Here is a 21,057-nt window from a genome sequence, read left to right as displayed (position 1 = left end):
CATGTCCAGTCAAGAAAAAATTGATCAAGGGGTGATATAATTTTACATTAAGCATGTTACAGTCATGGATGATTAATCTACAGAGAATGATAAGAAGCCAAAGGCTTCAAACAGAGAGGGAAAATGTAACTTTGATATCAGTGAAAACTTGCCAGTACAAAGCAAAATTGACAATGAACAAATCATCAGGAAAGACTGCATAATTGCTATCATTGCAGAAGCTCAGGTTCAGACTAGAGACCCCCATCTATTTAATGTCGGTTAAGGGGGGCTAAATCATACCTGCCCTTTAAGAGGACAACCCAAAACCCAACCTTCTTTCAGAAGGTTCTCATCAATAATCCTCACAGGTATCCTGTCTTGAGTTTTTGTCTTAATGTAAGCCATGAGCTCTATTGAGTGTTGGATTAAGTGTTTGAATTTGTAAGACTTTAAGAAATTAAAATATTCTCCCTATGGGTATGCAGAGATTAATAAAATTCAAATCAATAGGGAACTCTGTAAAAACTCATAGAGAACACTCCTAGTGATGGACGTGCCCCATAGCAACACCTGAAGTAGTTTAATGGGATTTTACTGTAAACAGTCTACTTGATAGATCACACCTGATCATTCTCTGAACTCTAATAAAATGCAGATGCATGGGAGAACGTTATAAAAGCTAGTGGTGTTCTTCTTACCCTCTTAACTCTGAAGGTTTGGTGGTGGGATTTGGTGGTTGTATTACCTGGATAAAAGTGCCATTGTGGCTTTCCTCAGTACAGCAGCTACCTATCAAGATAGTGTTTGGTTTACTACTGGGACTTTGTCCTTTAGAAGGTAATAATTCTCATCAAAATTAATTTTATGTGTTTTTCATTATGACCTGATTTCCTTGGACTTGCAGGAAATGGATAATGGTGTATCTATGACTTAAATTTTCTGATTCTGCTTAACTTGTGATGCATGCTGTGCACTATCATAATGCTTTGGAGGTTGATATACAGCTTCTGAAAGAGGAATGGACAGAAATATGCTGTTGCAGAAGAAAAATATACGGATACAAATGTGATGCTGGATATTGGCATGTAAATATATGCAACAACCTTAAAGTTGGGAACCTTTTATGAAGCACATCAACAGATAAATTGCTTAATAGGTTTTGAATAGGTTTTCATAGGATTCTAGATACCCCTTATAATGTTACATCTGTGTGTGAAAGGTTTGTTTACCAAAAAGCCACTCCAAACCAGATGGGACGTGCTCTCACTTAAACTGCCTATGAACTGTTAACTAGTTAGTACAAAATCCTCCTAGCCTTGAAGTTCTGCAAATGCCTTTCTGAAAACATAAAAGTCTAGACAGTGAAGATTAAAAGCAAAAGGCTATATGTATACTGGATGCTATATAACATTGTTCTGTCCTCTGTTCATCCTAATACAGAAAACTAACTGTCTAGCTGTTTGTTCTACACAGGTTTGAAACTCTGAGTTAGATAACATGATGTTTTGGGGCTATGTGGTTACAACTGTGTCTAATGGGACAGAATGTAAATTCTGTAAGGGTAGAATGGAGTCCCAACATGTTAAGGCTCCAGAGATGTTACGGGTTCCTTTTCAGCTGAGCTGTGTTGCCTTTTGACCTAAAGGTAGGAGGAGTAGAATTAAAAGTAGAGAATAAAATAAGTGATGTTGAGGTTCATGGTGAGTTGGTACATGCACTTGCCTAATTGGATGGCTATGCATTTCAGCTGATACAAATATATCTATAAAGCCTCTAGAAGTTATGCAGAGAGCTAACAGTTCTGTAAATTGAATTAAGGGATAAATCTTTCAAGCTAATGGGAACACTTTTAGATTGCAAGTGAATGCTTTGAATCTTACATCTGTTGTTGCACATCATGTGCTCAGACCTGCTAGCTCTCTCTTTAGCGCATCTACTGAGGGTCAATTTAGTGCTGCGGGCAGACAGAGCATACTTAGGACATATATGCTTTTCCAGTGAACAGCACTATCATATACCTGCACATGTACATTCGTAAGAAAAGTGAAAAGTTAGCGTGATGGATCTCTGTGCAAATGGAAGACACCTACATGCTGATCCTCCTTCTCCAGAGGAGGGGAAAAATAAAAAAGCAATTTCTCTTGAAATGTCTCAAATTTTCTGCTAGGTTTATGGGCTCTCTGAGATTTTTCTTTTTTCCAATGTACTTTTATGAACTCCAAGGTCAAATCATGCAGCTGAATTAGGTAACAGTGTCTAGAGAGGATGACTCAGTTTATTTGGGCGGCACAGTATGAGCTGCTCACAGTCCCAAGAGCTGCTCCCAGCATGTCAGGGATTTGCAGGCAATATCCATGCTTGTCTTTTTTCCCCCTGCAGTTTTTCATACTGAAAAAGTTAAATCTTACTCTAGCTTATTTGGGGAGAGGGGACTAGGATTTAAACATTTGTCCATACAGTCAGAAAGGTTTTCTGTGCTCTGGAGATGAAGTAATACTTTTGCTTGTCACTGGGGAGCATGTCTGATACATAACTCAGTACTTCAGCAGTCTCATGGCATCTGTCTCTTGAGTAGAATCATAAAATTGTTTAGGTCAGAAAAGACCTTCAAGATCAGAGTTCAACAATCAGCCTGACCTACTCAGTCCTGTCACTAAGCCATGTCCCTTAGTGCCTCATCCACACCTAAGGGATGGAACCCACACATCTGAAACACCTCCATCACTTCCCTGGGCAGCCTATTCCAATGCTTGACCCCTGCCTCTGTGAAGAAATTCTTCCTAAAGTTGAATCTAAACCTCCCTTGGTGCAACTTGACTGTTACCTCTCATACTATCACTTCTCACCTCAGACAAGACACTGACACCTTCCTTAATGCAAGCTCACTGCTCGTGTTCCTCATAAGCCTTGTTTTGTAGTTCGTCTCTTCACCAGCTTCATTGCTCTGCTCCGCGCACACTCAAGCAACTCAATGTCCTTGTAGCAAAGGGACTAAAACTGAACACAGCATTCAAGGTGTGGTCTCACCAGTGCCATGTAAGGATGGACAACCCCTTCCTGCCCACACTGTTTCTGCTGCAGGCCAGAATGCTGTTGGCCTTCTTGGCTACCTGGTCATGTTGCTGGCTCATGTTTGGCCAGTTGTCAATCAGCACCCTCAGGTTCCACAGAAAAGTAGTGTGTGGTGGAGCCAGGGGGTGGGTGCCAGAGGTTGTGCCAGGCTGTAAGAGCAGATTATATCTCCTAGTGTGGTTCCCTAGAGTTCATCTTCTCCTGGTGAGTGATGCAGCCCTGTCTGCCAAGTAACAGGGATGCCTGTCCTGCACCTCTGACTCGAGCACCAGAATTACCTGGCTGGTGTGACCTACTCTAGTGGAGGAAGGCTGGCCTGGCTTCCTGGGAGCTTGAATTGAGGGGTCTCTATCAGAAGGAGGCACCTACTCTCTTTGTACACTTTGGGAGAGCTGGCACCACTCTGCAGCAGGGAGATGGAGGGAAGTCACCTTAGGTAATAAGCATATCAGCTGCATTAACTGTAAGCAAAAGGCCTGGGGGGGGGGGGGGGGGGGGGGTGATAATCAGCAGTAATAGTAACTAAAGCATTTTATCTCCTCCCTTGAGAGACAGATGTAAGTACATATTTTTCTTGGTTCACTGTTGCTAAATGCAGAGAAGACTTCAGCTTCTAACATGAACCAACCTGGAACTTCCTCTTAACTGAGCCTAACACAATTAAAAGCACACTGACAATTTTATTAGGAGATGAGCATCCCAGTAAATAGTCTGGAGAGTTTCTCTATGATGGATTGAGTCACTGTTTCCTGAAATAGGCCAAAGGTCACCTAATTTATATGCCTGATCTTCCATTTGGCTGTCTTAAACATCCTTTACAACTTAGACTGCAGGAGAAAATATGCTTGATCTTGTCTCAGTTCTGAGCAAACAGTTTTGATTCCTGGAATCAGTCAAACCATTAAATAAAACAGTATGTGGTAACTTTTATGATGGGATCAGAAGAGATGGAAGAGGGTAGAAAGGGGGGTGGGAGCTTACTGCCATATTGGTTTAAAAAATAAATCAGGGAATAATGATCTGTTGATGCATATTCAAGGCACTCATCCCACCATAGGAGAAGGTGAAAAGAGATTCTACTAATGCAGTTGTTTTGTTTAACAAAAATCACAAGTGTCATGAGCTTTCAAAGCTTTGTCTTTGAGAAAGGCGTAAGTAGTCTGCTAAGTTTGTAACACTCAAGTCTGTTACCACAACAACCAGTTCACATCCTTCACATTTAGCTCCAAAAGAGCTCTTCTAAATTCAGATATAATCAGCTTTTCGTCAGAGTAGAGTCCTATCAAGTAAGGAAGTTGGTCATTTTTTTCCTGCATTAGCCAACTCTATCATGCTTTGTTTTTCTCTGGTAAGCAGAAGACTGTCCTTAGTTCTTTTATTTCCAACGTGTTAATTTAATTATAAATATTTAAAGTTTATCTTCATAAGCTTAAAATAAATATTTTGATTGCAAATTTGTGAAAATCAAACTGGAAGAAACATTATCATGAAACCAGTAGGTTGTGCTGCAGCAATAGCAGGTGTTCTACATTAACAAGAGTTAATGCAGCAGCACCTTATTGTTTCCTCTACCTTCCATGGACTACTGTAATCCTTTTTCACAAGAGCAGTTTCTGTGGTTTTGGGACATTGTGAGGGTAGTTTCAGCTGCAGACAAACCTGCACCTATTCTGAACTCTTCAAAATAACCCAAGTATTGAAGAAATATTTCTGTGGTTTTAGTTCAGGATGAAAGTCATTTAAAAATAAATGACTGAACTTTGGATGACTTGGTAGAACTGTTGGTTTAATATCTTGGCTTTCTGATTTCTCCTCTGTGGTCAACTTCTACCCACAAAAAGAAATGTGGGGGAATTACTGCTCTGTCTTTTATTGTCTTTAGCTTTTGATTAAATGAGTATAAAAGAATGCAAAACAAAATGCAAAAGAGTTGGCTTGCAGAACAGGTAACATAAAATGTATGTAAACCATAGATTAATAAAAAGAGAAATGTAATGCCCAAGCACATTGATATCTACCTAATCATAGTTTTAACTTTTTTTTTTACATTTTCTTAATATGAAAAATAAGCAAAAATGATTTACTGGAAAATGTCTGTTTTTGTCATCAATCCTAGTAAATCATTTCTTAAAAGAAAAAGAGGGAGGAAGAGATTATTTTTCTTTGCTAAATGAGGTTTTTATGGGTCTTACTGTCTACTCTGTGGATCTTTGTTTCCATATTTCCTTCTGTCCTTGACTTAGTGAAGAAATGGGAATTCCATGATAGATTTTCTTATGTTGGCAATAAAAACTTTTCCATGTAACTTACACAAATGCTTTCTAACCATCTTTTAAGTAGTGTAATATTTGCTTCTAGGCTTATAAACAAAATCATCACCTTTTTCTCTTGTAGAATGCATTGTAGATACAAAATTGGATTTGTTTTACCCATGTGGTTAAGAATGTCATTCCCCAAACTTCAACAGATAAATTATGTTGGCAAACATAGAAGGCATAAACTAAATTAAATGTATAACCCACTGTATTTGTGAATACAATAACCTCCTGAAAGCTAGTTATTTTTAAACCTATGTTAGGGTTATTTTGGATATTATTCACTATGCAATTGTCCAAGTAACTCTTCTGAATACATGACACATTATTCAATTATGAAGCAACCTACAGGGCTTTGCATCATGGGACTCAAAACATATATGATCTGGCAAAATGAACTGAGAAAAATAGGAACCGACTGCTTTTTAAATACTGAAGCTTGAAGTATGTACCATTATTATTTTCTGAAATGCAAAGCAGAATAAAACCAGGCTTTAAACAAACTGATCTATTATGCCAACAACGCAGCTGACCTAGTTGTGGAACTTTCTTAATATTTCTGCAATGCCAGAATACCAGCAGAAGTCAGTAAAATGATTAAAGCATTCTCCATAGATTTCAGGGGATGACTGAGGTTTATTGCAGCTGTGATGGACAGGAATGATTTGTACCAGTGGTGATAAGCTTGATGTGGAACTGGCAGGCCACACTTCCATTGGCTGAAATGAACCATAAGAAATACCTTTGACAATACTAGTGTGGACCTGAATGAGAGAAAAGGATGTTTTTTCCCATCTCTATAATAAGGGAGAATAATTTCTATGTAAAACAGCAGAGAAATGTGGTATCTTTAAATAAATAAACAACTGAATCTGCTTTTTAAATTAAGATTCCTTTCCCTCATGCCATGCTGATGTTTTATACGGTAAGCAAGTCTTCCCTTTCTTCTTATTGGCAGAGCTGCTGCAATGCATAACAATATGTTTTTAATTCCTCTTGGTAAGCTCAGAACTCCTTTTTATGAAGGATCCACAATGCAGTGCAAACAAATGTGTACACCATAATCTTTTGAGAAAATGAAACTGGGAACGAAGTAATACAGATTATTGGTGTTTGCATTGCTTTGTATGTTGAGTGCAACCTTAAGCAGTTAATACTGGAAGTCTCCTCCTGAATTTCAATGATATGCTTGCATCTGTGTTACATTGTTTTAAAAATTGATTTGGTCAGTTGCATAAACAGTTGAGACATGGACTAGCAAAATAAATATCCAGTGATATGTACCATAGATTTTTTTTCCCTGAAGTGGGTTAATTGAAAATAATATATAGGTATTGACTGGGACACCTGGCCAATGTATGTTTTAATAGAAGCTATAAAACCGATAATGATTAAGTTTATAGATCAATACGAAATTTACTGAAGCTCTGTTAAACTTTAAGCAGTTAAAATCAATAGTTAACCTACTGCAAACAGATATGGAGAAGCCCTTGATTTCCAACAGAGTTAAACATCTCTCTTGAAGGAGTGCTGGGTAGAAAGCTCTTGTACGTCAGCATACTTGTCAGCATCATGCTGCTTCTGGAGATCTTATTAGGAAGAAATACATTTGAGAATGGTTACGCTAATCTGATTTTACAGCAAAAGTGTATTTAATGTTGTGGGATCAGCAGAACTCTCAGGGTCCAGTGCAGTAGTTGTACCCTGTCCACTGCTTGGTGTTACCAGGCGTACTGCTCCCCTTATGCTACAACTGCAGGCCTCTGGTTGATTCCCCACACTGTCACTTCTGGCCCATTGCAAAATCCCAGTCTGACACACCACCAGAATTTCATGAGGCTTGAATATGGACTTGAACACAGTAGTTTAAGCACATATCTGTCACTTCTACCATTTTTTTGTGTTTTTCTCCTGGATTTTTTTCACTTGAACTCTATTGGGACCAGCCCTAAATACTTGAAAATGCTCACCTGATAAATAAAACACTGCTAAAATTGTGTTTTTTCATACATTGCCACCTGCTCTACCTGTATACCTGTTAAAGGTGCTGTGTGTCCATACTAGTTCCAAGCTAGAGTGGATGCTGGTAACACCGCATGTCACAACCCAGGCTTCATTGCAGCCTGCAAAGAGCTCTGCATGAACCCAGTGCTGTACCAATTACACTGCTGCCAGTGTCTGACCTCCATAGTTAAAGGTTGGTTTTGGCTGGTATACAAGACTTGAAGGAATTCCCTCTTCAGGCTATCAAATATCTATGTATTGATAACCTGTTTTCACTGATTATAACCATAAATCATGACTTGTGAACTTCCTATAATTGTGGATGTTGTCTTGGTTGCCCAGTTATGTTTTTAAAACATTTTTTTAAATCTTCCCTATTTCTCAAAGTATTTTAGTTAAGACACTGTCAGATTTCCTTAATGCAGGCCTGGCTTTAAAGCAAGGAGTCCCCAGTCCTGCAATCTGTTCGGTGTTGGTGGATTTTGCAGTCTTTATGGAGAGAGACCTGTATGCTTTCTTGTGGGTATAGCTTTGGGTAAAGGATAAGGGGATCAAGTTAACAACGAGGCCTGAGCTGGATTTGCCTAAGCCTGCTGGAGAATGGGGAGGTAAGAGATGCAATGCCTGCAGTGGGTGTGGTGAGGACGCTGTTTTTAACCGAGGAATATGCAACTCCAGTTAGTGGAATTAACTCATTCAGGAAATGAGAAGCTTAAAGCCAGGAGGGCAACTTAAGTCAGTGTAGCCAGACCAAGAGCCCCCCAGTGCTCCTGGTTGGTCCAGTCAACATCTTGCCACACTACACAGCTTCGTGATTTATGGAAACACTGGGCTGCAGGATAAAAGTGAATTTCTTCTAGGGATTTCAGAAGACAGCAACTACTTTACTATTTACTATTATTTGTTTATTTACTATTACTTTTAAGGCTTTTTTTTTTAAGCCTGGGCGAGTACATTTTCCTATGCCCTGCTGGGGAAGACTGGTTACATAAATTGGTTCGTCATAATTCCAGACTTCTTTCCCAGTATGGCCCTAGAGGTGTACATTTTGGTAGCAAAAAATGCTATTCTGTTAGGCTGTTGTGTCTCTGAAAGATGGTACAAACTTAACAATAATGAAGGGGTGTTTTAAAAAAATAAAGGCAGTAAGACTTCCTCCTTCAGTGTTGGGTGTCTTATAATAAATGAAGGAGAAATTCTTATTCCCAGATGCATATTAAATCTTTATTATAAAACCATTTTTTTGTGGTTAGTTACAATTTACTTCTAAAACAAAGCCCTGACACTAATCACTTTTACAAATCCTTTTTCTAGGGCTTGAGTCAAGTCCCTTTGAAGTCAGTGGAAGTCTTTGAATTCACTGAGAGTTAGTTGGGGCCTCTACATTATAAGCAGGACTGGGTTGATTGGATTAAATAATAATAAAAAAAAAACTTACATTAACTGCACTTACAGCACTAAAACTTTCAAGTAACAGCCTTCTAATAAAAATTTTAATTTCTAAAACATGTGAGCCTAATTATTATTCATCTGTATTTGCATGCTGTGCCACCTTTTGCAAGGCTTTCTGCCTCATATATCATGTAGTAATTAGGAAAGTAGAAAAACACATTCATCTCTTCTTCAAAGCCAAAAAATAATAAAAAAAAAAAAATTAAAAATCACACTAATTTTAAGTACATCAAAATGTCAAGAACTAAAATAGAGTTGGGGAGGTACCCAAAGAGTACCTCGTGAAATTTGTATGGGCAGCCTTTTCGGTAGGAAATCGTTGCTGTCTAGCTCTTTATTAGTACTAGTCGGGGGGGAAAAAATATTGAGAAGGACAAGGAAAAGAGAAAAAATGACCAGCATGAGAATGCATCATCTATATGGAAAACCCCACTGTATGGGAAAACCTGCATTCTGTCTCTTCTAGGAACAAACAGCTGAAGTCTGTCAAGAAATCTTATTTATCATGTTGGCTCCCTAACAGAGGCAGCAGGCCATGGTAAAGTGGTGCATGGAAACACAGAACATAATTGATTTATTTTTTTTTTTAACAAAAAAACAGTGATGAGGCAGCACTGTGTTTGATAGTATATTCAGAGAGTAGACAGAAGTACTTGAGTCTCAAGTTTGGTAACCCCGGGTAGAAGTGCTGCTACTTAGCAAAAACTTCCAGTAAGGCAAAAATGAAATGCGTATTTTCACGGTGATGAAAGAGAAAGGAAGGCAATCAAATCTGTCCCTGTAATAGGCTTTGAATATGGTGAAGAATTCAAGTGCATAAATCAATTTGATATTTTTAATTTGATATTTCTAATTTCTCTGAACTAAATACAGTACTGTTAAAAATGATCAATTACCATTTAAGGAATGCTCAATTGGGCTGAATATTTAACAATAAGCATCAGGGGATATGTATTTTAAATACTTTAAAATGAATGCAAGCTTAAATACTACTAAAATGGGAGTGAAGAGTAATATGGTATGCTTCCCTGCTGTCAGTTTACAGAGGATCCCAGAATACTTCATGAAACACCATCTGAGGATCCAGCCCACAAAATTTTTAAGCTTCATAATGTGTTTCTTAGAAAAATTAATACTAACGGTTTATATTCAGGTCTTTCCCTAAAACCACAGGAAACTGCCTAGGGTCATAGCTAGGACCAATATTTTTGTTTTGCATGTCTTGTCCAAACTTGAACACCAGCTTGTTTAAGCTGGGAAAGAGAACTAAGTTTTGCTAGTCTTCTCATTCTGCCATGCCAACTCCTGGAACCCAAACTCCACAGAGTAAGGTTTGTTCTTGTTCCTTGCAAAGAAGCAAACTGCAGCAAAGACAAAGTTGAAATTCGATCTTCTTAGCATGATACAAGAACTGTATTTTTCACACTAGTGAACTAAGTACATCCTCACTTTAGATTTCAAGTTGTCTAAACCTTATCTCTCCAAATCAGCAATTAGAGCAAACTTCCACCTGTTATGGATCTAGCACAGTGTTCTCAAACTCCTAATTTTCCATTATCTCAAAATAATAATAAAAATAATGTGCTCACAGTATGGATCTACCTGGAAATACGCTGTATTCCTCTTAACTTGTCTATTGAGCAGAAAGAAGTAGGCAGAAATTCATTCAGAAGGAAAGCCTTAGCAGATGAGTCCTAAGGAACTGGCTTGTTCATTCTCTCTGCATGTTTAGTGATTCTGTATTATAATCAGGATACTATTGTTTTTAGGGCTGATGTCTCCACACTGGGGTTAGGACACTTAGAATCATAGGTTTGGTTTGGAATGGGACCTTAAAGATCTAATTCAACCACCTGTCATGGACAGGGACCAGGTTTCTCAAAACAGCCCAGGAGAGTGCCTTCAGGCATCCCTCTGAGCAACAGTTCTCCTTGGTGATGATATCAAGTGAGAGTGGAGTCTCCTCTCCTTGAAATTTGTTCTAATAGTTGATCAGTTTTCAAGGCACATCTTATTTATTTTAAATACTAATTTGTTGAATATCAGTTTCCAGATATTGGCCCTTTCTTATCTGATTAAGAACCTCCTCCTCAGACTTTTTCTTCTGCCAAGGTAATAAGATTGTGTTGTGAAGCCATGGCTTATGTTTCTTTTCTGGTAGTATAAATTGATGGAGTTTTTCTACTAAAACAGCATTTCCTCTGGGCCTTCACTGTTTGTTTTGTACCTCTCTGTCCTTTTTAATTTTTCATCATGCTTTTCAGTAAGCGGATGCTAGTACTGGAGATAATTTTAAAATAGGAAATGACAGCTTGTGTGGTTATAATTCAATATATATTGTGTGTGCTATGGTCAGGAACGCAGGGTCTAGAAAAGAAAATATAAGAAGGTATAAGACCAAATATGCAGCACTCTGTCTCCTTTTTTCTTGCCTCACCACTCTTTGCCATCTTTGAGATAGGTAACCTGCTTTGGCCATATATCTGTTTAATGAATTCTAAATTACACTGCTATGCACATAGCCTTTAGTTTTTGGCTCAGTGAATCTTGGTTACCAGGCATACCCTTTTAACAAGATGAATTTTGCATATGAATATCTTCATTCGGTAGAATAAAATGAATCAGTAAGTTTTAGCTCATTAGGCAAAATGTTGCATAAATGAAGAGAAAAATCCTATTTGCTGCTATAAATGTTTCAGAGTAAATGTTAAATTGGATCTAACATTTAATAACAGTAACATCAAGATTTTTTTAAGACTGTGCAGTATAAATATATGGAGAGACAAAATGAATAACTTGAATTTCAGTCCACTGTGGAGTGTAGAAATGTGAAGCACTATCAACAATGTATAAAGGATAAAGATATGCATATTGTAGGCCTGTACAGGAGAAACTTTCTAGCAATTTAGGAGAAATAACTTTTCCAAGGTATTTCAAAAATACTGAAACAATTTGCATGGAATAATATGCTATATAAACCCTAAGCTCTGTTTTTGACTGGCAGAATTATACCCTGCTTACACTCCGCTCTACAGAGTGGTGTGGCTCTGTCATTTTCAGAATGTTTCAGGGATTTACGACCACTTTATAAGTCTATCATGACTGTCTGGGCTAAAATAATGCTGCTTACAGCTTCCTTATTACTGGGACTTCTCTAAATGGCTTTTAGAGGATGTCAGAGTTCAGTGGTCTTGGTATGTAAACCTGAAAACTCTTGCAAATGGTATGGTAGATCAGATGAGGTAATGGGTGTGGATAGGCTTGACCTAATTGTGATTACAGGAAACATTCTCAGAGAATGCTTTAGGATAGACCTAAATGTTTGACTTCTGCTGGTAGTGCTGGCTCAGTGAATGAAGTCTCATTTCCATACAAGTTCCATCAGGCATCAACTCCCTGTACAGTGCTGTGAAGTCAAGGAGTCTGGAAACAACCTGTTATAAGTACAGCCCTTCAGCTTCACAACTTTATCAACAGGTATTTCAAATACAGGAGAACAAAAGTTATGAAGAAAGTTATCTTAAAAAAAAAAAAAGCAAACTCATCATGCATATTATTGTTTTAATGGAAGTTAATTTATGCCACATTTTCCAAAAAATGGCTAATGTTTGCCTGGGAAATAAACCAAGCATTAACACAAATCATAATGGCATGATAATTTCCACCAGAGGACATACAGAGTACAGCTCTGTCATTTTGCAAGTCTTTTTCCTATAATTGATGAGAAATGACAAATGTGCTGTGATTGTTGGAAAGTAGCATGTATATTGTTTATTGATTATATTTTTTAGCAGATAAGAGATTTTTTTTGGAAGATGGTCCCATGGAAATGCAACTGAATACTTCTCAATAAAGTTCAGCTCAGTCAAGATTTAGGTAATGATTACTGTACTATTCTATTTCCTACAAAATGAGTTTTCATCTTACTCTTTCACCTCTACCAGTTAGTTTAGTGCCTAAAACATAAAATTATTTTTCTTCATCCTTCCTGTGCTTTGAACCTGGAGTCAACCTAAGCCCTGAAGCGCCTCATTTCTGTGTATACTGATAGGCATAATCAATCTTCTGCCTGCAAATGGTTCAGCAGTTAAATTCATAGCAGGATCCCAAAGCTAGGCAGTGCTATGCTGGTGTCACCTGCAAGGATATTTGGTTGCTGGACTGAGCCTCACACAAAGCCCTGTGAAGAAGGTGGCAGTCACTGGGGTGGAGTGTTCATCTGCAAGGCAAGAGATCAAGCTCTCTTGCTGCCCTTCTTGTTGATTTCCAAGTGAGATCTGAATCTGGGACGACAGCCTGTTCTGCTTACACCCCAATCATCTGGACATAGCACCCCAACAAGACCAGGGACTTGCATCTCTTCTGAAGCTCTTCAGTTTTCAGCAAAATACTCACTCATTGTGCCAGACATTTGAAGTCTGGATCTACCCACCTGTCCAGAACAAAATGTTTTTTTTTTTTTTTTGTCCTCCAAGCTCATTAATCATTTTATATAAACTGGGAAATCTTCCACACTGGAGACTGGGTGCAAGCTCAGGGTGTTCTGTCTGGTTCCTAGCAGTGAGAGCCCTTTCCTCTGAATGTCAGGGCTTAGGGTGAAGGCCCAGCTTTAAAATGAAGTGTCCCACAGCTTAGTTATGTGGTCTCATAGCTCATTCTTGGTAAGGATGTGTAAGAAAAGGATGGGGTCAGCTCTGCCCACAAAATTGTGCATAGAAATCACAGAAAATGTTTATCCAGATTTATACAACCTTACTTCATATGCCACGGAAATCCTATGGATCCTTGACTATCTAGCAGGAATTATGGTTTGATTAAAAATACTAAGACAGATGTAACTCTAGATGATATTCCCATAGGACTATCTGAGGAAACGGTCCCAAAGGTAGCAGTACCTAGTTGATCTGTCCCTTTTAACCCAAAAAGCCATATTGCACAGGGAGGGCAAGATGAGATGCTATATTTCAGATGACTGTCAGGTCATTGCATTTTCTGGAACTTGGAATTCTAGCAACCTGTCCTTTGTGAGTTGATAATAGTGAGGCTCCCCCTGTCAACCTAGTTGCTGGAATTAAAATTTATTGCAGTAAGATAAAAATCAGTTATGCAACCTCTGCACAACTCAGTGAGTCGCTCTCACTGAAGAGGATGATAAATGATTATTTCAGTTGACGAAAAAAGATAACTGAAGTGCTGATCAGATTGCACATGCTGGGATCAATACATTTCTTGCTAACATATCTTTTACATCTCTGCATAGCCAGCTTCCTGCTATCCCAGATATCAACGGAGCATACAATAACCAATACACCAGTGAATTAAGGAAATAGGGTTCCAGGCATATTGCTTCCTTGCTCAGAGAATAATTCTGTAATCGACGCTTCCCTAATACAATCCTTTTTGAAAACAGGACATTGTACTTCTGCAGACATAATATAGCTAGGGATATATACTTAGAGGAAATGAATGGAGAAATACTCTAGCCGAAGGACTGACCACAGTGGTGTGTTCTTGCTAACTCCCAGGCAGGAACTTCCCTAGGTTCCTGCCTCCCATCTCTCTTTATCTACTTTAGCTTGTCCAGCCTATTATGCTGACCTCTCTTGCTTACTTTTCTCTTAGTACCTTCACTGATGTTGCTAAATCCCAAGTTTTGAAGTCCCTAGGTCTTTTTGTGAATAAAAGCATTGCGTGTCCATCTCTTCAGACCTCCTGGGTTGGCTGCCCACAGTGACGCTGTGGCCCTCAACCAGCTCTGCTCTCTGTCTCCCTCCTCTTCACTGTTTACATGACGTAGTGCTCTTGATTGTAGCAATGTTATAAAACATGGCAAAAGATGTGCATCTGTGAAGGTTCCCCTTGGTGCCCATGTTTAGGGAGGCAGTACACAAGTTGCCCTATGCACACTGGTGCCCTGAGGTCCTGGTTCTGGTGGATTGCCTCCCTCTGCTTCTACTGCAGCTTGCAGTGCCTTTGCACTTTGTCTTTGATGCATTAGATTCCAAGCATACCAGAACACTGTTTAAAAAAAAAAAAAAAAATGGAGAAACTAATAAAAATACTGACATGAAACCATGCTGAGCACAGGAAATGCCAAAAGTTTTTGCTGGTGAGAAATACTTGATTCACATCAGTGAAAGTGCTGCTTTGTTGTTCCTTAACGGCTGTTTTGTTTCATGCTGAAGCAGGTGGCCACTGTCTACTTTGCCTCACATTGAAGCTGCCTGCTTTAAACTCTTTAAAGCTGTCCACCAGTTGCAGTTCTCAGAAGTCAATGTGACAGGTTAAAGGAGTTCCTCTGCATAGGAGTGTGCGTGCACTGACCTCTCCGAAGTTTTGGAGTACAAATCCAAGTGGGATATGCTGGCGGGAGCTTGACTAAAGAACTAGCAGGAAGAAAATGCTAAGTATCTTATTTTACATATAGATGCTTTTCTTATTCTTGTGAGGTTTCTTTGGTATAGAAGGAATAAACCTAATCTGTGATAATATAGTGCTGCCATGTGAGAGGCTGCTGCTTACCAGACTGAAACATGCTTATTTTTCATTCTTTTAAAATTAAAAAAAAATAATAATAATAAAAAAGGAAAAAAAATGTGGCTTGCCAGATGAATGCTTTTTGAATTATTATGTTTTTTGCATGTAAAGCAATAACACAGCAGCCAGGCTGTAAGATAACATGTTCAGTGTGCCATAATCAGATAGAAGCGAATGTGTTCTTGGTACAACTCTATTAACTTTGATGGGCTTACAGGAGGGAAAAGCATAGACCATTGACATTAAGGTGGAAATTTTTCCTGGATAGAGAGCTGCAATATCTCTGTAGGTAATACTGATGTGATTGTTCTGTGTCTTGGAGGCACAGCTATTACAATTAATGGAGTGAGTCAACATGATATACAGCATTTTGTTGTATGTCTTTTTTTTTTCGTTTAGTGGGTTCATGCTACATTTTTACGTGTAGTATTTCTGTTCAACCATAATAGCTGTGTTTTCCATGCCCTCACCACTCAGCTTGCAGTCTCTGAACTGAATAGCAGCAGTGTTTCTAACAAAATAACATTACTCAGGACAGTAACTGCTAAACAAATGGTACAGGTGGATGTGATTTGCTGCTGACCAAGTCTCATTTGAACTGTTTGGCACACCTCTAAATTAACTGAACAGATGGATTTTTAATTAGTTCTGTCATTTCATTTTCTGCATTCTTAATATATGTCAGGCTGTATGTCAGGGAGTATTAGCATCAATTTCAAGTGATACAAAAACATTCATAGCAAGAATAAGCTGATAATAACAATAACAAAACATAATTAGAGTACAAATTGGGAGATCTGTAGCTTTATAAACGTGATAAACCTAGATTTATTAGACTTCAGAGATTTATTTAAAATGATAAATGCACGAAACTTCGTGCAAACCAGCTAGCTGTGTGCAGACATGTTGCAGGATTTTCCAGCTTCCAGTTAGTGGGATGGATGCTGCTTATGTGAACTGACTTAGCAGAGTTGCTGACTTTATGCAATTGATTTGTCTGGTTCCACCTGCCCCAAAGAGCAGGAGCACTTGCCTGGGCACAAGCACCTTTTAACTTCAGACACAATGGTACAAAACTTTATTATTATTTCCTTCTGTACAAAGTGATATTTGAGTGCAAAATCCTTTTCTTGAGATCCACAGCTGGATTGGGACTGTTTTCAAGGGCAAGGCCAGCAGAATCAGGTCCAAGTGTAGTTGTATGGTAGCCATAGCTGCACTCCCGTGTAAAATTAAAATGATAGTGATTTCTAAGCACAGATAAAGCAACACAATATTATACACTTGTTTTATTAAGACAATCTTTCAGAATACTAATGATGTTGTTTATACGTTGGTAGTTAACGAGATGAAGTGCAATCTACATAAAATGAATTCTACACAACTATATAGAATTAAGATGCTGCACTGTTCATATAGCTTAAGCTACAAAGATTGATTTTTATGCATTTGTAATTTTACATGGCAATCTCTCTGGATAAAATACTCATTTCCTCCAGATTTATCTCTGCAGGGAATACCTTAGAATTATGGCAGGCACTATATCAGAAGTAGTATCAACATCTAAGTTAAAGCAAATAGCTTTAATCATAGATTTCCAAAACATGTTCCTCTTTGGATCTGCAGAAAATGGCTAACGTGTAAACAGGCCTAATCAGAGCAATAACACTTCCAGCATTAGGATTGTAGAGAGATTAAATAGGAGACGCATCATCAAGGGGATATAATGATGCTCAGTAGAATCTCCGCCTCTTGATGCTTTTTCAGCAAAATTTCACAATGTGCAAACAGTGCAGACTGTTTTATTTAATATACTACATTGACTGGCATGACTCATGTTTGTTTAGCAATATTTTTTTCTTTTAATGGCTTACAATTAACTGGCTAAAAACTACATGGAAAAGTGCCTATTTCAAGAATAAGAAAAGTATTTAAGCCTGAATAAGTTTATGCATGTGCCAGTTATTTATTGATTTTCTTTCTCTTGGCCAACTTGCTTACCTTTGAGCCAAATCTTCTCAGCATCTCCTGAAAAGCAATGGGCAGCACCTGAGCTCCATTCACAGAGCAGGCAATGTGCTGGTTACTAAGAAAATGTTAGTTCTGAACTGAGGAAGAGATCTGAACCGGGGGCAAACCGAGGCTCTGTCACATGGCAGACAAGTTTAGTGGCTCTTCCAGGGCAAGGTTTATTTGAAACACTCTATCGCTCTGGCCATTTACAGGACCCTGAACATGCAACCAGTGCTATGTTTTTGTGAGACGTTTTATTTTAAACAAGGGCTTTTTGCAGGTTTTGAAAAAAAAAAAAAAAAATACACTTGGGAATTATCCAGTCAGCTCTAAGGCTGAGTAACCTTTGTTGCTACTTTGCATTTTCAGAGAATGTGTCTGGCAGTCTCCAAACAGTGGGACTTGCTGACCTAGCCCTGAAGATCTCACACGTGTTCGGGCTTTGATAGATGAGAGCCTTGTGCACAGATTAGCTTACTCAGTTGAAAAGTGCGAGCAAAGTCTTTTCAGGATCTGGACTATTTCATAGCTGATGCTTTAACCCACAATGGCAATGCAAGCTCTGGTCTTCATCACTTTTGTCTCCCAGAGGTTTTGACAGATGGATCCATGCCCAAGTAAGAGTGTGCCCCAGTGTCTCTGCTTGTCTCCTCTCCAAGGAGAACACCACGCCTCTGCAGTGCTTTCTGAAATCATCCTGAGAGGGCTCTAGACAGCCTGGCCTCTTCCCAGGCAGGTAAATGAATGTTGTTGTTTTAATGAGGTTTGCAATTAGTATGCTTTAAGGAGGGAGGTGTGGCTATGGAGACTGGATCTAGGCACAGCTAGCAGTGAAAGGCAGTGGTTTCCGTCTATTTTAAAATTTCTTTTATTATTTCTCTTTAAGAAAACAGAGATAACAATGATCCCTTGACAACATGCTCTGAGATCTGCTATTATTACATAAATCAGCTAATGTTTATTTTTACAAGAATAAAATATTTCCTTATATAGGAACTACAGGGTATCAAAACTATCAGGGACAAAATTCAAAGCAGAAGCCTACCTGTCAGCACAGCACAAGTTCAAGCTGTGGAAAGCCTTGCTATAGGATATTATGAACCCTTTCCAGAATTTAAAAAGGGAATTAGGCATGTTACTGGAAGAAGCATTTCTTGTGGTTATTAAATATGAAGGGCTCTATCTTTGCTTCAGGAAATCCTTGAAGGAGGTAGCACCAGAGGTTAGGAGACTATTCTGGGCCAGTGTCACTACATGTCTCCTTGTGGATTGTCTTTGGGCATGATCTGTTAACATTTATCTGGAGTTAGGTGCTAGGCTACATTGACCTTTAACTAACTCAGTATGGGTTTTCTTGTTTTTTGTTTTACATATTTTTATGATCATTGATTTCCAAAACAAAATTTCAGTGAAGATAAAACTGTTTTGTCATAGGAGAAAAAAATCGGAGAAAGAGAAAAACAAAAATCTCCATAACAATATTCAGTCTCTCTCTTCTCATAATCTATTGAACTGTGACTATAAAAGGGCATCTCAATGTTATGAAATAGAAGATAAAGGTGAAGTGAAGAGGAAACAACAGCCACTGGGGTGACATTCCTGTTTCTTCAAGTTTCCAGTACAATCAAATGTATTTTCATCAGCCTGTTAGGCAGGATACTTGATGTCAATAGCAGACCACTTCAACAGTTACTCACAGGTTGCTGAGGTAGCAGCCAGACAGACTGATCACCTCAGTACAGAATATTCACATTGCTGGGAAGACCTGCACCACATTGTTCACGTAACATAAAAGTGGTTTCTGAATTCCTGTGTTGTGCTAGGCTTAATACTGTGTTTGTAAATGACTGAGGCCACAGTGAGAGGAAAGAAGATATGTCAAAAATTTTGTAGCAGTGGGGAAGAAGACCCTTGCAGGACAATAAATGCTGGATGAAGGAAACATAGGTTCATTGATACAATTCTGAATAAATAGGCTTGGTCCATTCTGCTGTTATTTTTTTGCATTGTTACTTGTTGTTTGTAACAGCTGCCAGATACTCCTGAGAACATTTGTGAGTTCTGGATGAGGTACTGGTAAGCATCTTCTGTCTTTGTTGATGAATGCTGCTAAATTCCTTGATGTTAAGCATATTTCTACCATGTAAGGAAAATAGGGATTAAAAGTTAAAACTTCCCTTCAGTGAAGAATCAGACTTTCTAGGCATATCTAGAAGATGGGTTGTCTCTATTACATCTTTCATTTAGAGACTATCTTTGTGTTCTAGTAAACAATGATAAGGTTGCATGTCATCTTGGGAGCCTGTTCATCAGAAAGGAAATGACCTTTTACAGACACGTGTTTTAGATTAGTTTTGCTATGACAGCGGTGAAGCTGAGGATCTGGACAAGTGGCACTGGGGCCACAAATCTAGTTGCAATACATTTGTCTCCAAATTTAGTGGCTTGTGTGGAGTGAAGATGATGCAACAACTATCATTGTCTCTCTCTTATGTTGATACTTAAATTTTTTCACCTGCAATCCCAGTCGTTGCAGAGATGTGCCTGTGGTCAGAAACGAGAGGTTTGTTGAAAGAGAAGTAGAAAAGCATGGCTTTTCACTATATGATACAGTATTAGAGTAATACTTTGGGGGAGCTACCTATTCAAATGGGATCTCCAAGAAGTCTAGATAGAGCCTCACTCAGTGAGGTTGGGACCATGGAAGGAGGATGAAATGGTATGTTAAGAGGCCAAATTTCCCAGTGACCTACAAGAGCAAGCAATGATTGGTCAATGGGAAAAAAAAAAAAAAAAAACTGGACCCAGCTTTTGTCTGCTTGTGTAAACTCCTTTAAACTTCAGGCAGCAGAAACGCATGGTAGCAATGCCAAAATATAGAGAACTTGAATCCAAGAATGACCATCACCAGAGAGTCTGCCATTTCTTTTGCGTAGGGAACGTGTGTAAGGGACTTGAAGATTTAGAGTGGGAAGTTAAAGTGTATCTCTTTAGGGAAAGTGATCTTAAGGGATCAGCAGAATAACATTTCAGAGGGTTCAATTTGAAGCATTATATAGGAAAATACAACTTGAAAAATATGACAATATCCACCAAATAAAATTTGTGCAACCATTTTAATATTACCTTTATTTCTTGCAGTTAAGGTCAACGTAACCATACTCATGGAAAAATAATCTTCAAAGATATGCCTTTGTCATTCTAACTGAGGTGATGGGATATTTTATAATATGTGTGTACAGAGCCACATTCAGATTGAATTCAAATGACATACAGGAAACTAAAAGGCATATTAATCTCGTATATTTTAATTATTATTTTACTGGCTCACATTGGCAATAACGCCTTAATAATTCAATAAGTCTCAATTCAGTAGTTCAGTCTTAAATCTTGGGCAGCTGGTGGAGATTTTAATAGAATTCAGCAATTTAGTCGATATATGAGAACTGAGATAAGCAAATTAAGATCTACCAGAGATCAGATATAAAATTAGAGACAGTATAATTTCTGATGGGCCATGACCTCAGCAGCTAGGGATTGTCATTTCTCTGTGAAATTAGATGAACAGATAATGAGGCAATTACCTTGTGAACTTTGAAATGATAAACAAACAGCAGTGCTGCAGGACAGGCAAAGTAAGTTATTTCCAGCATTTGGAGAACCTTGTGCAATTTATCTTTAA

The 21,057-nt window shown here is 38.4% G+C and overlaps 1 protein-coding gene across 1 annotated transcript in view; it reads left to right on the top strand.

Moving 5' to 3' along the window:
- The first annotated feature begins 681 nt into the window (after nt 1-681).
- MOCOS (molybdenum cofactor sulfurase) overlaps nt 682-21,057 on the top strand; it is a 271,527-nt gene continuing 251,151 nt past the window's right edge. The window contains exon 1 of the mRNA XM_068671172.1: nt 682-819. The gene's annotated coding sequence lies outside the window, so the exon portion shown is untranslated. The remainder of the gene's footprint in view (nt 820-21,057) is intronic.

This window comes from Anas acuta, chromosome 2 (genome assembly GCF_963932015.1).
Source record: "Anas acuta chromosome 2, bAnaAcu1.1, whole genome shotgun sequence".
Classification (NCBI taxonomy): domain Eukaryota; kingdom Metazoa; phylum Chordata; class Aves; order Anseriformes; family Anatidae; genus Anas; species Anas acuta.
This window is presented reverse-complemented; position numbering and strand designations above follow the sequence as displayed.